The 17,003-nt window shown below is 41.5% G+C and overlaps 3 non-coding genes across 3 annotated transcripts; all 3 read left to right on the top strand.

Moving 5' to 3' along the window:
* Nucleotides 1–16,017: 16,017 nt before the first annotated feature.
* LOC141081783 (U6 spliceosomal RNA) lies at nucleotides 16,018–16,125 on the top strand. Its single transcript, XR_012230058.1, has one exon. It is a non-coding gene; the product is annotated as a U6 spliceosomal RNA (small nuclear RNA).
* A 138-nt stretch (nucleotides 16,126–16,263) lies between these two features.
* On the top strand, nucleotides 16,264–16,371 carry LOC141081774 (U6 spliceosomal RNA). Its single transcript, XR_012230049.1, has one exon. It is a non-coding gene; the product is annotated as a U6 spliceosomal RNA (small nuclear RNA).
* Nucleotides 16,372–16,723: 352 nt separating this feature from the next.
* On the top strand, nucleotides 16,724–16,831 carry LOC141081773 (U6 spliceosomal RNA). Its single transcript, XR_012230048.1, has one exon. It is a non-coding gene; the product is annotated as a U6 spliceosomal RNA (small nuclear RNA).
* The last annotated feature ends 172 nt before the right edge of the window (nucleotides 16,832–17,003 follow it).

The following is a 17,003-nucleotide window of genomic DNA, read 5'->3' as shown; positions in this document are numbered from 1 at the left end:
TACCAATAAGATTCAGTGGTTCAAAAATTCAATGTTGACATATAGGCCGATATATATATATATATATATATATATATATATATATATATATATATATATATAATATCAAGGACCAACCTGGCTGGAGTGTCAACAGGGAGACCCCAATGCACGTTTCGCTTAGTTGCTTCTTCGGGGCAAGAAGCAACTAAGCGAATCGCGCATTGGGGTCTCCCTGTTCACACTCCAGCCAGGTTGGTACTTGATATTTACTCAGGTAACCAGTCATTCTGAGATTGCAGGCTGGCAGATAACCAAGGCATCAAGCTATACACTATAATAGAACTAAAAATCACAGTAGATGAACTTCCAATATTTTGAAGTTCAAGTTTCTAGTTCATTATTAAACTGATCCATACTGTATGAAACAGATACTATATGGATAATGAGTTTTGAGAGTTTTTTATGCACACAAAGACTTAAACAGACAAATCTCATCCGAAATTCAGCAGAGAATAATGCATGCAATATTTTTTCACGCACAGATTTGGTCCATGTAAAAAAATAAAGGATCACCTGAACAGGGTTCTTTTTACCTATTTTTAATGTACCATTATTTCCAAGGTGCTGTGCATGTGAGAGGGAATTACATACATATAATATGAAAAAAGAATATAAAATAAAGTCAAGTGAGAAATAGGTACAGAGGGGAACAGGACCCTGCGCTCATGAGCTTACAATCTACGTTAGGAATTACATTGGTTCAAGTGCTCTCAGTTTTTTTCCCCCACATGACACATATTCATTAAGGTAACATTGCAGATATTAGTCAAGGACTGAAGTAGGCACTTTTGCTAAATTTGACAAATGTGTGTGATTCTCTCCAGCTCATCCTTAAAGTGGCAACATTTTACTACTTTTCAAAGTGTTTTATGCCAGAAACTGGAGTTTCTTCTTTTATGAATGGGTCAATATTTCCATCATATGAATACTTCTGTCAAGAATTAAAACAGGACATGTTTTAGTCAGATTCGTTCTTCAGGTGAAAAACAAATGTTTTTGTTTTTTGTTTTTTTTTGGTGTGTTCAGATATTTGATTTTTTTCTTCTACATTGCCTCCTTTCATGCTATGACGATACAAGGGTCATTGCAATTAATACTATATGTGAACTGAGCATTGTTTTTTATTCAAAATTCACTTTTTTGAGAAATCACTGATAGAAGATGTTGTTAAAAGCCGCCTTGTATATAATGATGTAACAGTAAGCCTTAAATTCTACAATACATGGTAGTCTAGCACCATCAAGTGTTCACATATAAGTATTGCAAATATGCCATTGTTCGGTATGAACAAGGGATATGCAATCATTTTAAAATGAACATTACTTTATCTGTCACTAGATTTCACAATACAAACTGCATACATATTTATCTAGATCTTTTAGCCTTAATGTGGCTGCAGCATTTACTTTGAAAATTAATATCAGAATGGCTGTTTAATCCTCATATTAAGATGAGTGTATTATGAATGGGAGAGCTCATTAGTCCAAGTGTATTCAATCTCCACCCACCTAGCCTGACAGCTGCAGCTTCTACTGAGCAGTGTGACATCTCAGCAGAAGGAGGGACATTGAGGAGTTGTCAGTCAGGATGGGTGGAGAATGTATTTACATTTTCATAAAGGATTATACAGCAATTTTGATATTTTTTTTTGCAATAAATACAATATCACCATAAGGTCTAAGAGATAGTAATATAGTAACATAGTTAGTAAGGCCGAAAAAAGACATTAGTCCATCCAGTTCAGCCTATAAAATTCTGTCAGAATAAATCCCCAGATCTACATCCTTCTAAAGAACCTAACAATATTGTTATGCTCCAGGAAGACATCCAGGCCTCTCTTGAACCCTTCGACTGAGTTCGCCATCACCACCTCCTCAGGCAGGGAATTCCAGATTCTCACTGCCTTAACAGTAAAGAATCCTCTTCTATGTTGGTGGAAAAACCTTCTCTCATCCAGACACAGAGAATGCCCCCTTGTGACTGTCACCTTCCTTGTTATAAACAGATCCTCGGAGAGATATTTGTATTGTCCCCTTATATACTTATACATGGTTATTAGATCGCCCCTCAGTCATCTTTTTTCTAGACTAAATAATCCTAATTTTGCTAATCTCTCTGGGTATTGTAGTTCCCCCATCCCCTTTATTAATTTTGTTGCCCTCCTTTGTACCCGCTCTAGTTCCATTATATCCTTCCTGAGCACCGGTGCCCAAAACTGTACACAGTACTTCATGTGCAGTCTAACCAGAGATTTGTACAGAGGCAGTATAATGCTCTCATCATGTGTATCCAGACCTCTTTTAATGCACCCCATGATCCTGTTTGCCTTGGCAGCCGCTGCCTGGCACTGGCTGCTCCAGGTAAGTTTATCATTAACTAGCATCCCCAAGTCCTTCTCCATGTCAGATTTACCCAGTGGTTTACCATTCAGTGTGTAATGGTGATATTGATTCTTCTTCCCATGTGTATAACCTTACATTTATCATTGTTAAACTGCAACTGCCACCTTTCGGCCCAAGTTCCCAACTTATCCAGATCCATCTGTAGCAGAATACTATCTTCTCTTGTATTGACTGCTTTACATAGTTTTGTATCATCTGCAAATATCAATATTTTACTGTGTAAACCTTCTACCAGATCCTTAATATATATGTTGAAGAGAATAGGTCCCAACACCGACCCCTGTGGTACCTGTGACGATCAGGAAGGTAACGTCCGAGAGTGAACCCTCTGGATCGCGGCACTGGAGCTCCCGGGGGTGAGCGCGCCAGGTGGAGCCGACCCCTATACAGGGACCGTTAGGGACAGACCCTCGGAAGACAGATACCGAGACTGCTAGAACCAAGAGGGGCGGCTCAAAGGACCAGAGAGGGGCTGGGGGAACCAGAGCACAAGACGAACCAGAGATACAAGACGGGTCAGGCACACGGGGCAGAGTACAGGACTGAGAGTGGAGTACAGGACTGAGTGCGAAGTGCAGAACTGAGTAGGAAGTACAGGATGGAGTACGGAGTACAGGGCTGAGGCACGGAGTACAGGACTGAGGTAAGGAGTACAGGACTGAGGCATGGAGTACAGGAATAGGCATGGAGTACAGGAATAGAGAGAGAGGGTTGTAGGGAGAGCCCCTACAACTTGGCCAGAATACCGCAAGGCACTGCACACGATAAGCGTCCCCAAGATGGTGGAGATGCCTGATATAGCACGCGCTGCACTCTGATTGGGCAGCCAGACCTCTGGGCGGGCGCTTGCAGGGTTAAGGAACCTGCAGAGCGCGCGCCCGCGGCCTAGGGCGGCTGCACGTGACACTCATGCAATGGGACGACGAGAGCGAGGAGGAGGCAGGCACAGCGTGGCACGCAGAGGGCCGGTGAGTACAGGCGGCAGGCCCCACCGCTGCTGGAACGGCGGCGGTCACCGCCGCCGTGACAGTACCCCACTGATCACAGCAACCCAGTTAGAGAATATACCATTTATAACCACCCTCTGCTTTCTATCACTAAGCCAGTTACTTACCCATTTACACACATTTTGCCCCAGACCCAGCATTCTCATTTTGTGTACCAACCTCTTGTGTGGCACGGTATCAAACGCTTTGGAAAAATCAAGATATGCCACATCCAATGACTCACCTTGGTCCAGTCTATAGCTTACCTCTTCATAAAAGCTGAATAGATTGGTTTGACAGGAGCGATTCCTCATAAACCCATGCTGAGATGGAGTTAAACAGTTATTCTCATTGAGATAATCCAGAATAACATCCCTCAGAAACCCTTCAAATATTTTACCAACAATAGAGGTTAGACTTACTGGCCTAATCTATTTAATAATGTAAAAGATTTTCATTGTAGATTTTGTTGACAGATCCAATTTAAGATATGTGCACCATAAAACTGGAGTTTATAAAAGGTTCACTGCATAATTAAAGAGAATGTTTCAGTTAAGATCAACTCTCCTCAGCTATCTATATGGGAATGCAAGTAACGAAAAGTTAAATTAAAGGATACATTGATATCTGCAATCTGATGTCTTATTCTAGAGCAATTCAATTTTTCTTATATTTTTCTCTTAAGATCTATGTGCCACTAATCTGCATGAGAATCTGCCTCCAGAGCTTATTTAAAATGTTAAAGGTGCATTACCAGTGCAAGACATGTAATGACTGACAATTTGCTCTCAATATCACACACAGCTCTGCACTGAGACTAGAACTAACACAGTACAGCAGGGCTAACAATGTAATGAGAAAAAGTTTATTTCTCTTACAGTAGCACATTTTCACTATAAGACTCCTCTCATAGTGCTTCAGCTTCTATCTTTAAGACAGCCAGTGTTGTGGAAGGCGTAGTACAGGGGAGCTAACACCACTGCAACTGCTTTTGTAATGAGACATGATTCAACTCCTCTGTACTGTGTTGATTATAATCAGGCAAAGTTGTGCAGCAGAGCTGAAAGCACTATGAGCGGAGAACTGTTGCTTCAAATGTTTGTAATGAGACAAAGTTCACTTCTGTTGTAATGCTTTGACTGATCTCACTGTAGAAATGTGTGCCAACATGGGAGCAAAGCAAGAGAGTAGACTGTTAGTCATTACTTGGTTCATACTGCTAATGCCATTTTTTATTTAAAATGAGCTCTGGAGGCAGATCGACTGTATGTATTTCCCATAGATCTTCCTAGCTTATTTACATATTAAGAAAAATGTGAATTTCTCAGGAATAAGACTTTAGACCACAGATATCAAGGTCTCATTTTATTCAGCTTCCTGTTAACTACATGCCCATATAGATGGCTTGGGAGGGTTGATCCTACTGAGTTATTTCCTTTAACCTCTTCCCAACATGCTGAAAAAACCCCGAAGGTATGAACTGGGATATAAACTGATGCGCATGCAACATGTAAGCACACATTCACACTGGCCACTGAACAGAAAAAAAAACAAAGACAGAAACATTATGCTTAAATATCCTTCAGTAAATAAATAAATAGCACAGTGCATGAAAATAATATACAGTACTTAGTTAACATGTTTTTTGATTAAAAAAATGGAAAAGCCATCCCACCACTTCACGGTGACCATAATTGGGACAGTACTAACTCTAATATTAAAAACCTTACTGTTTGTCAAGTGACATGAATGTGGATAAGGGCTGAAAAAATCCAGGAATATTAGAGCTGGGATCATCCCAATTATGGTCACCGTGAAGTGGTGGGATGGCTTTTGCATTTTTTTTTTTACCAAAAAACATGTTGACTAAGTACCGTACATTAATTTCAATGCTATTTGTTTATTTACTGCAGGGTATTTAATCATGATGTTTCTGTCTTTGTTTTTTTTTCCTTCCCAACCTGCGCCGCATAAATACGGTGCTGTGGGACCTGCGTTCCTGCAAACCGCCGTATATGTACAATGCCATGATCGTGCGAGCTCATGCTGAACTATAGGGTGCGGGTGTCAGCTCTATGTGAAAACTGACACCCTGCAGCAACATTCACGATCAGTGCTAGCACTGATGTATAATCCATATAATGCTGCTGTCAAATAGTGACAGCGACATCGAGGAGCATCTCAGAGGGAATGAGCTCCCTCTCGACTTCCATCAGCACAACGCGATGTGTTTGCATCATGCCGATGGTCTCCATAGTGACCCTTGGCCACAAGATGGCCGCGGGGTCCTTTAGGGTACTGCAGGCAAGGTGGCCCTTGAGTGCATGGTAAGAGCAGTAGCTGATATGCCTTATTCCTGCCTGACAGATGCTGCTCTTATGCCCTGCAGTGCATTGCAGAGTATCAGGTTAGCGATCTGTCAGGGTAAGGATGATGTCCCATCCTGGGACAATGTAAAAAATTTAAAAGAAAGCGATCAAAAAATGTCATGTGCCCAAAAATGGTACTAATAAAAACATCAACTCATCCTGCAAAAAAGAAGCTGTCGCATGACCCTGTCAGGCAAAATATGGATAAATAACTCTCAAAATATGGAGATGCAAAAACTAGTTTTTGTGACAGCAGCCAAACATAAAAACCCAATATAAATCTGTAATCGCTGTAATTGCACCGACCCGAAGAAAAAAGTCGTCTAGTCACGTATACTACAGGAGAAACGTATCGATCACGAAGGAAGATTCAGCTCCATGATATCCATAAAAATGATTTTTTTTATTCATAAAAAATAAGCCCTGAAAGGTGGTGGCCGCAGCTTACAGGGCCACAACCAGGTGACAGGTTCCCTTTAAAGTCAGCAATTGAAGGAACCACAATTTGGGCCAGCAAACACACAAATGCACAGAGCCTAAAAGAAACCTTGTTATGCTCAATAAAGCAGAAGTGCAGTGACAACTGATTAGTTTTTAATGTGACAAATAATTCTAAAACTCACAATAAAATTACTTATGCATACAGATCACGTAAATAATTTAATTAAGAATATAGAGCTAAATATAGTGCAATAACTGAGCTGACACTGCCATCTTGTGCTAGAAACCTACATCCACACCTTTTTATTTCCACGTACTCTTTATCACTCTAAAAGATGCAAGTATTTTTGGCCCTGAGGACAGAAAATTTTTATTTATTGTTTTTTAGGCCATGTTCACACATTCAGTATTTGGTCAGTATTTTACATCAGTTTTTGTAAGCCAAAACCAGAAGAGGAACAATCAGAGGAAAAGTACTGTATAATAGAATCACATCACCACTTCTGCATTTTTCACCCACTCCTGGTTTTTACTTACAAATACTCGTGTGAAATACTGCCCAAATACTGAATGGAACATGTAAACATGGCCTTGCGGTTCGCTCACATTTGAAAATAAATAATCCACCAATTCTCAACTAGGAGTGTGGGATGATTTTTTTCCTTACTTGTCATTCGTGTGCTGTATGTACAAAGTCCTTTTTTTTAACTTAGCAGCTGTTAATCTTTTGCAGGACTAATGTTCTGCCTTCCTCCGCGTATGACGCTGTGTGGATTCCAGCATACGGCTAAACCTTTCATCCACTCCCAGTAACAAGACTGTATGGGTGCTTAAGTCTATTATTTATTGGGATGATATGGACAACAATGGGAGATGATAACAGATGGTATAGTAGAACACAGTAGTAGATGATATCAGAGGTTGTTGAACACAGTTATGGATAATTCAGAGATTGTTGTACACAGTTATGGATGATTCAGGTAAAAACTACAAGAAACAGATAATGCAGCATGTCAGTACTGGCAGACAATATCACAGCAATACAAGGTACTATCACAACAGTAGCAATGATGCAGGATGTTGTTATATTGGTAGCATGCATTATATAGAAACTGAGCAATACAACATACACAGCAGTAAAAGAGAAAGAGATATCTAAAACAACTAATGGCTGCCAGCTTTGCACTCACTGAACAGAGGATGCATATAACTATCATGCAGTGTAATAGCATTACAGGAGCTGAACATGCATTGCAAACATCATATAGGCATGCACTATGACCAGCTAACACAAATTCATAGCATATTTTACATAAATGCATTAAACCTTAACGGAATCTGCTTGTTATAAGCAGTGGTTAAGCACATGTGAGCTACTCAGAAGTCTGGCAGAAATGGTTACATACTGCAAACACAGGAAGGAAGAAGGGCGGTTCTGAACTCGTCTGGAGGGGTTTTATTCACCTTATGAGGGCCTGTGGAAACAATATTAGTTTTGTGGACTGCCACGGGTGTCTTACCGGGTTTGACACCAGGGGCAGTGGAACATGACAGAGAAAAGTCAAAACTAGGGTCATTTCTGATCCTAGATTGTTTGGTGACAAAATCAACAAATACAGTGAAAGGAGGGAATAATACATTATGATTTTGTTTATACTGTGAACCACATGTAATCCACTTTTCTTGTAGGTTGTAAGGAAGTTTCTGTACTGTCAGATTGACACAATTAGTGGTGTCTAAGAATACCAATCCAGGCAAGTCTCCTTACTTCTGGGCAACCTGTAACTCAATCAATAAATCACTCAGTTCTCTAAGTTTTAGATAACCTTTAGGTCCTATCTTAGGAAAATCATCAATTCTTTTATATAAAGCATTCTCTATGACTTCTACTGTCCCATAGCATTCATCAAGTCTTTCCCACAGTTTACATAGACTTGTGCGAGGATGCTTTACATTAATGTCTCTCAGTCTTTTGGCATGCTCGACCGACTCACTTCCAAGCCACTTTACCAGGAGATCTAACTCCTCACTGCAAGAAAGGTCCAGACCATGAATGGCGTTCCGGAACAAGGCTCGCCATGACCTATAGTTATCGGGTTTATCAGCGAACTTTACAAGTCCCTTTGTAACCAGTTCTCGATGGGCAAAGAACTTTGCAAAGTCCATGGTGGCTCTGTCAGTGCTGGCACGAGTCGGTGTGTAATAATCATGTCTAGTGTGTTGCGTATCACCATACCTGTAAGACACTTCTGACTCCAGATAGTCTGTGCGGTACTTTGTCAGTGAAGAAGGTGGCTCTTTAAGGTTGTGTGCACACGCTGCGGATTTTGCTGCGGTTCCGCAGCGGTTTTTGCTGCGGTGTACAGTACCATGATTCCCTATGGGAATCAAAAACCGCAATGCAGACGGTGCGGAATTTTCCGCGCGGATTATCTGCGGTTTTCAATCCGCAGAAAGAATTGACATGTCAATTCTTTCTGCGGATTCCGCTGCGGTTTGCCATCTCCTCCATTGAGGAGATGAAAAACCGCAGGGCAAAACCGCAGAGAAATCCGCAGGTAAAACCGCAGGATGGGAGCTGTACCTTCTTTTCAGTGGAACAGTAGACCCGTTTGGATCTAGAGGTCCAACAGTGGGATCTTTCCCGTGCGGCCTCTGTGTTGCCTGCCCGAATGTCCTGCGCTGCTCGTCATTTCACTCCTCCGACAGCTCCAAAAATTTCCAGATCAAGCAACATATATCCTGTGGGAGTGCCAATGTCATTTAATATGCCACATGTGGGTGCCCCATGACATATGTTGGTTTGATATCGAGGGAATTACGCGTGAGGGTGCGTGAGCATGTCAGGGACATTCGGGCAGCCAAGACAGTGGCTGATCCCTCTACTTTAAAAACCATCCCTCGCCATTTTAAGATTTTTCATAATTGCGACCCACAATCCTTCATGGTGAGGGGTATTGATTGCATCCATCTGGGGATTCGGGCTTGCAACTACAAGAAAACATTGGCCCAAAGAGAGGCCAAATGGAATGTCACCCTGGACACTGTGACCCCTAAGGGTCTTAACGAGTCTCTGAGCTTCGCTTCTTTTATATAGCCTATGCTGCCTTTGTTGCTTTCACCAGTGTATATAGTTCAGCTCCTGTCGGCTCCTTTTTTATGTTTTTAACTTTTTTGTCTGTTTTTTCCTTACTTTTTAGTATTGTTCTATGTTCTGTGTCTGATGTTTGCGATTAATATGGACCCTTGCTGGATTTCTGACGGCATGACACTTTCCATCGGCCTGTGTTTGAGAGACTAGGATTTGCTGCCATCTACATTTTGCCACTTTGTTTGTGGCTATACAGGAGGACTCCGGCTACGCCCATTTGTGACTTGCTACGTTCTATGGACACTTATGAATAACTTCTGTGATACTATGCACATGTATTGGTCGCCTGACCTTTGCATTGTGCTATTGATGTTATTATGTTCTGGCACTGTTTGTTCTATTTATATATCTGATTTTGCTCTATCTATTAACATTATGGCTATGTACAATTTGTTATTTTTGTCATGCACCATATAATTTTTTGATGACATCATTTGCATAAATGTCTATATATTATGCTTATGTAGCATGTCACATCATACAGGCGGCTGATATTCTTCTTTTTGGGTTATTTCTGATACTCTTATGCCTTTGCATATTCTGTGCCCAGTATTATATTGGAGACAGTCATATCGTGAGCCCAGCTACACACTGCGGTGAGCATGCGGACTATGTGCCCTTGGTTCACTCTGCATGGGGGTGGGTGTCTCCAGGGTCTCGGGCGCAGGTGCGGGGACTTTTTCCCCAGTGCATGCGCTCTGATGCCTGACGCCCGTCCCACTGCTAGAGGGCCTATGTCACATGGCGCATGCGCCGCTATCGCGGTTTTGATTTGTTCTCTCACACCACGTGATCACACCATGTGATCGCATTGCTATGATACTTAAAGGTCCTTTTTCACATCCAGCTACTTTCCCCTTGAGAAAGTGCCCTGTGTGAGCGCGAAACGCGCGTCGGGGGTCGCCGTCTGGATCTGTTGATCTGTGCACCCTTCGGTAAGCTGCCCGCCTTTACCCCATGTACTCTCATCATGGTGTTAGGGATTACTTTTATGGGTGTTGCCTACCGCTACTAATTACAGCACCTCACAGCACTGAGGCAGGTTTTTTCCTTGTGCATCACTGCTTTAATATTCACCTGTGTTCGTAGTTATCCTGCATTGTATTTTGTGTACCCATGGCATGATGTGTGCGTATATGACTCTGGGGCACACTTTGTTATTTCCTTTACCTGTCCTGGTCAGTCCTGTCTGCGTCTTATGATTTCTTTTGCAATTTTCCTTTTTTGATTTATGTGTCTGTGCATGTGCTTACTAATAAATTTTGTATTTTTATACTTACTTTTGGTATCCATTACTCCCTTTTTTCTCCTCATTTGTAAAAACTATAAGAAACAGATAATGCCACATGTCAGAACTGGCAGACAATATCACAGCAATACAAGGTACTATCACAACAGTAGCAATGATGCAGGATGCTGTTATATTGGTAGCATGCATTATATAGAAGCTGAGCAATACAACATACACAGTAGTAAAAGAGAAAGAGATATCTAAAACAACTAATGGCTGCCAGCTTTGCACTTACTGAACAGAGGATGCATATAGCTATTATGCAGTGTAATAGCATTACAGGAGCTGAACATGCATTGCAAACATCACGAGGCATGCACTATGGCCAGCTAACACAGATGCATAGCATATTTTACATAAATGCATTAAACCTTAACGGAATCCACTTGTTATAAGCAGTGGTTTTGCAGGGAGCTGAGCACATGTGAGCTACTCAGAAGTCTGGCAGAAATGGTTACATGCTGAAAACCCGGGAAGGAAGAAGGGTGGTTCTGAACAGTTAACCATTTAGGGAAACAGAAGTTTCCAAACACTTGAATAAGAAAGAGAAGGGCAACTATGACACCTAATGGCCATAGCTGGAACAGCACTTAAAAATATCTTGCTGTACAGAATGGGCAGAACAACTAACATAAACACCTATATACACAATCCGTGTAGTTATGACTTATATGCATACAAAATAAATTCAATATAATCTTTATTAATGTTATTTATCCCCTTAATGATCGCTGATACGCCTTTTAACGGCGGCAGTTAAGGGTACTTAAATCACATTTAATGGCACTGAGGTAAAGCGGTATAGCACCCCCCAGAGTTGGAATTTCTCCGGGGTCTCAGCTGCCGGGGGTAGCTGAGACCTGAGAGAAAATCATTTGGGTCATTTTTTACCAACCCCAGTGTTGCGATTGTCATTATTAATGGTATAACAGTCACAGCAAAAAAGTCTGATTTTCCATTTTTCGGATTATAAAATACTCCAGATTATAAAATGCACCCCATATTTTGAGGAAAAAGGAGAAAAAAATTTTTCAAATAAAATGGTGGTGCTTCTTATAATGCATGCATCATATTGCTTACCGGGGGTGGTGGCTGCGGTGAAGCGGGGTCCCAGGGTTTCCTGTGCTGCACAGGGCTCCTGTGCTGCGGGGTGTCCTGTGCTGTGAGGGGCTCCTGTGCTGTGGGGGGTTCTTGTGCTGTGGGATGTCCTGTGCTGTGGGGGGCTCCTGTCCTGTGGGGTGTCATGTGCTGCGGGAGGGTCTCCTGTGCTTCAGGGGGCTCCTGTGCTGCGGGGGGTGTCTGTGGTGATGCTGGCATCTCCGGTGGTGCTGCGAGCATTTCCGGTGATGTTGGTGTCTACGGTGATCTCGGCAGCAAGATCTCAGGAGATGAGATCTCAGCGCTGAGATCTCATCTACCGAGATCTTGCTGCCGAGATCTCCATCTGCACATGCAGCGCCTCCCATCGGCCATTTTCCCGAAGTCCACCATACAGGAAAGCATGAACGAACTGCCGGGGTGCTCTGGCATTTCACAAAACGTCGGCTGAGCTGCTCCGCAGCACTGGACAGAGCGCAGCGGCAAGCACCAGGGACAGAGGGCAGTGGAAGCAGCGGGGACACAGCACGGTGGCAGCATCAGGGATAGAGTGCGGCAGCACCGGACACCCGCAGTGTCAGCACCCATAAGGTATATCCACATTATAAGGCGCACCCCCATTTTACCCCCAAATTTGAGGGAAAAAGTGTGTCTTATAATCCGAACAATACGGTAATTTATCTCTCCTCTGATGTGATTGCACATCAAAGGAGAGAGAAATAGGGTCCCCCAATCACCCTCCATATCTTCATTGTCCCTTTATGCCCCTTTGAAGTCTCCCAGGTTGCCGGCTTGCTTTTCTGGGAGAAAATGGCGGGCGCATGCGCAGTGTGCCCGATGAGATCTGCAGGCCGGCACCCGGCAATAATAGGAGATTTTTCACTTTGGTTCAATTTGGTCACTGTGATAGACTCTATCACAGTGATCAAAATAAAAAAATAGTAAGTCAAACCCCCCTTTATCACCCCCTAAGTTAGGGAAATAAAATAAAATAAAAGAATGTATTTATTTTCCCATTAGGGTTAGAGTTGGGATAAACTGACTTGGGATAAAGTGAGGTGGCCTAAAGTTAGGCTTAGTGTTGGGGCTAAAGTTAGAGTTAGGGTTGGGGCTAAAGTTAGGGTTAGGGTTGGGGCTAAAGTTAGAGTTAGGGTTGGAGCTTAAGTTAGGGTTAGGTTTGGAGCTAAAGTTAGGGTTAGGATTGGGGCTGCGGTTAGGGTTGGGGCTAGGGTTAGGGTTTGGGATAGGGTTAGGATTAAGGTTAGGGTTGGGATTAGGGATGGGATTAGGGTTAGGGTTGGGATTAGCATTAGGGTTGAGATTAAGGTTAGGGGTGTGTTGGGGTTAGGGTTATGGTTAGAGTTGGGATTAGGGTTAGGGGTGTGTTGGGGTTAGGGCTGTGGAAAGGGTTATGGTTAGGGTTGGGATTAGGGTTGGAGTTAGAATTGGGGGTTTTCACTGTTTAGGCACATCAGGGGCTTTCCAAATGCGACATGGCGTCTGATCTCAATTCCAGCCAATTCTGTGTTGAAAAAGTCATACAGCGCTACTTCCATTTCGAGCTCTGCCATGCACCCAAACAGTAGAATACCCCCACATATGGGATATCAGCATACTCAGCACAAATTCTACAACAATTTTGGGTGTCCAATTTCTCCTGTTACCCTTGGAAAAATAAAAATTTCTGGGCAAAAAGATCATTTTTGTGGAAAAAATATGATTTTTTTATTGTCACTACTCTAGGTTATAAACATCTGTGAAGCACTTGGGGGGGTTCAAAGTGCTCACCACACATCTAGATAAGTTCCTTGGGGGATCTATTTTCCAAAATGGTGTCACTTGTGGGGGGTTTCCACTGTTTAGGCACATCAGGGGCTCTCCAAATGCAACATGGCGTCTGATCTCAATTCCAGACAGCTCTACATTGAAAAAGTCAAAAGGCGCTCCTTCCTTTCTGAGCTCTGCCGTGCGCCCAAACAGTGGTTAACCCACACATATGGGATATCGGTGTATTCAGGAGGAATTTGTCAACAAATTTTTTTAGTTCATTTTCTCTTTTTCACTTGTGAAAATTAAAAATTGGTTCTGAAATAAAATTATTGCAAAAAAAGTTAAATGTTCATTTTTTTCCTTCCTCATTGCTTCAGTTCCTGTGAAGCACATAAAGGGTTAATAAACTTCTTGAATGTGGTTTTAAGCACCTTGAGGGGTGCAGTCTTTAGAATGGTGTCACTTTTGGGTATCTTCTGTCATGTACACCCTCAAAGTGACTTCAAATGTGATGTGGTCCCTAAAAAAATGGTTTTGTAAATTTTGTTGTAAAAATGAGAAATCCCTGGTCAACTTTTAATCCTTATAACATCCTAACAAAAAAAAATTTGTTTCCAAAATTGTGCTGATGTAAAGTAGACATGTGGGAAATGTTATTTATTAAGTATTTTGTGCGACATACTCATATCTCTCTGTTTAAAGGGCATAAAAATTCAAAGTTTGAAAATTGCTAAATTTTCTAAATTTTCGCCATATTTCCGTTCTTTTTTTTATAAATAACTTATATCGAAGAAATTTTACCACTAACATGAAGTACAATATGTCATAAACACACAGTCTCAGAATCAGCGGGATCCTTTATAGCATTCCAGAGATATAACCACATAAAATGACAGTGGTCAGAATTGTAAAAGTTCGCTTAGTCATTAAGGTCAAAATTGGCTCTGTCACTAAGCGGTTATAAGCCAACACATAGGTATAAAAAGTACAAAAGGGAACATAAAAGACAATAAGGGTTATCAGCATAACAAGAATATGACCTTAATGGAAAACCTTAGTAAATAAATCATGGATAAACATATAGCCATAGAGGTATAATAGTAGTAAATATGTAGATGTAAAATATAGGTATAAACATCAAATATGAAGTATGCCATGTAATAATATAATAAGTCAGTATACAACAAACATTACAATTGATAAGTATACAACATTGGTAATCAGACACTTATCTGTTTAAGGAATCGAAAGGTGATTATACCACAGCACAACCCATATTATACCTACATAGATTCAGTGATGTAATACCAAGGTAAAAAGGTAATACCCATGATACACCCCACACGTGTTTTGCCAGAGCAGCTTCGTCCAGGACTATTTACAGTTTCCTATGCTACAGAATTATAATGTATCATTAAAAATCATATGCCATACTGATGGTCCATATGGCATGATATTTTTTTCTCGCACTGTGCGATTTTGGAGTGAAATCACAGCATGTTATAACTTTTTCTCATGCCAAAAACAGCTGAGAAAAAATATGCAGTTCTGCACTTCCCTAGTAAAACATTGACACGAGTGTGATCCGATTTTTTTTCGGAAGGCACCCATCTGAGTTATATGCCAGTGTGAGCGAATCCTAAGAGTTGAGTACCAAGAGTCATCCCATTGAATTTTTACATATAAACAACAAATAGTAAGGTTGCACCATAGTAATGCAGTTTCAGAGTACCTGTAATCCTTCTTTGTATATTATGGTGCAACCTTACTATTTGCTACTTATATGCTTTTTTTGTTGGCACCTGTTCACACTAGTTTAGATGTGCTGGTCCTTTTTTTCTATTGAATCATAGCCTTTTTGACATGTGCACTCGCACTACTATTAGCCACCAGTGATTTTAAGCAGGTTAGCTTGTCCATACCTGCCCCATAAATTGTAGGCTCTTTTGCCCAGGAGAGGTGACATATCAGGACAGGGACCCTATTTACAAAGGACGCCATGACTTGGCAATTGGACTCACATATATTGGCAAATCTACCTTCCTTTTTTCATAACAATTTTTGCAGATAAATATTTCATGTGTACATCTCGTAAAGCGCTTTTTTCCATTTTTTTCCTATTTCCTATGGCAGCAATGCAGTTACAGTGTTCTAGAGTAATCCTTTGTATACAGGCCAGGATTGAGCATCTACCAAGGCGGCCCTTTAAATCTTCTGTGTGAAGGACCTATGTGCGCGTGCTGTCTAGTTGCACGCATTTACAAGGCCCGTAGCCACAGTGCTGCTTGCACACAGATGCGGACTGCCGCTGCCTTTGTCAGCACTTGCAACTAGACAGCGCATGCACACAGGGCCTTCACACAGATTTAAAGGGAAAAAAACGTATAATTTCCACATTCTCTCTCCCTAAGTTAGAGAGGTGGACAAGTGATGCTATATATATATCACCGAGAGTCTCCAGATGACTGTGCTTGCTTTGGCAGCACATATAGTAAAATTGGAACAATACAAAGAAGATTAGTCAATGCCCCTGCGCAAGGATGACATGCAAATTCGAGAAGCATGCTAACTGCGAGTACTATGCTGCATGCTGCTGTATCTTGTGAAGATATAAATGGAGAAGAAAAAGTATAATTTCCACATTCACTCTCCCTAAGTTAGAGAGGTGGACAAGCGGCGCCTTATATATATCAACGAGAATCCCCAGATGACTGTGCTTGCTTCGGCAGCACATATACTAAAATTGGAACTGATACAGACAAGATTAGAATGGCCCCTGCGCAAGGATGAAACGCAAATTCGTGAAGCGTTCCATATTTTATTTGTCATGTTTTCAAACAGATGAATTTGAGCGATGCGCCCACGCAGATAGAAAGACTTATCATGCTCTTCCAAGACCACCGGAATTTCAAGATTTTGGCTCCTCCCATTCAGATTTGCATAACTAATTCCATTTTGACCTCCTCGCAATCAAACCGATAACACTCTTTTTTTTTTTTTAAACTTATTTCCAGTTTGCATGCTAACTGCGAGTACTATGCTGCAAGTTGCTGTATCTTGTGAAGATATTAATGGAGAAGAAGAAAAAGCATAATTTCCACATTCACTCTCCCTAAGTTAGAGAGGTGGACAAGCGGCACCTTATATATATCAACGAGAATCTCCAGATGACTGTGCTTGCTTCGGCAGCACATATACTAAAATTGGAACTGATACAGACAAGATTAGAATGGCCCCTGCGCAAGGATGAAACGCAAATTCGTGAAGCGTTCCATATTTTATTTGTCATGTTTTCAAACAGATGAAATTGAGCGATGCGCCCACGCAGATAGAAAGACTTATCATGCTCTTCCAAGACCACCGGAATTTCAAGATTTTGGCTCCTCCCATTCAGATTTGCATAACTAATTCCATTTTGGCCTCCTCGCAATCAAACCGATAACACTTTTTTTT

This window comes from Dendrobates tinctorius, unplaced genomic scaffold, assembly GCF_039654945.1.
Source record: "Dendrobates tinctorius isolate UK_male_01 unplaced genomic scaffold, ASM3965494v1 ptg000016l, whole genome shotgun sequence".
Classification (NCBI taxonomy): Eukaryota; Metazoa; Chordata; class Amphibia; order Anura; family Dendrobatidae; genus Dendrobates; species Dendrobates tinctorius.
This window is presented reverse-complemented; position numbering and strand designations above follow the sequence as displayed.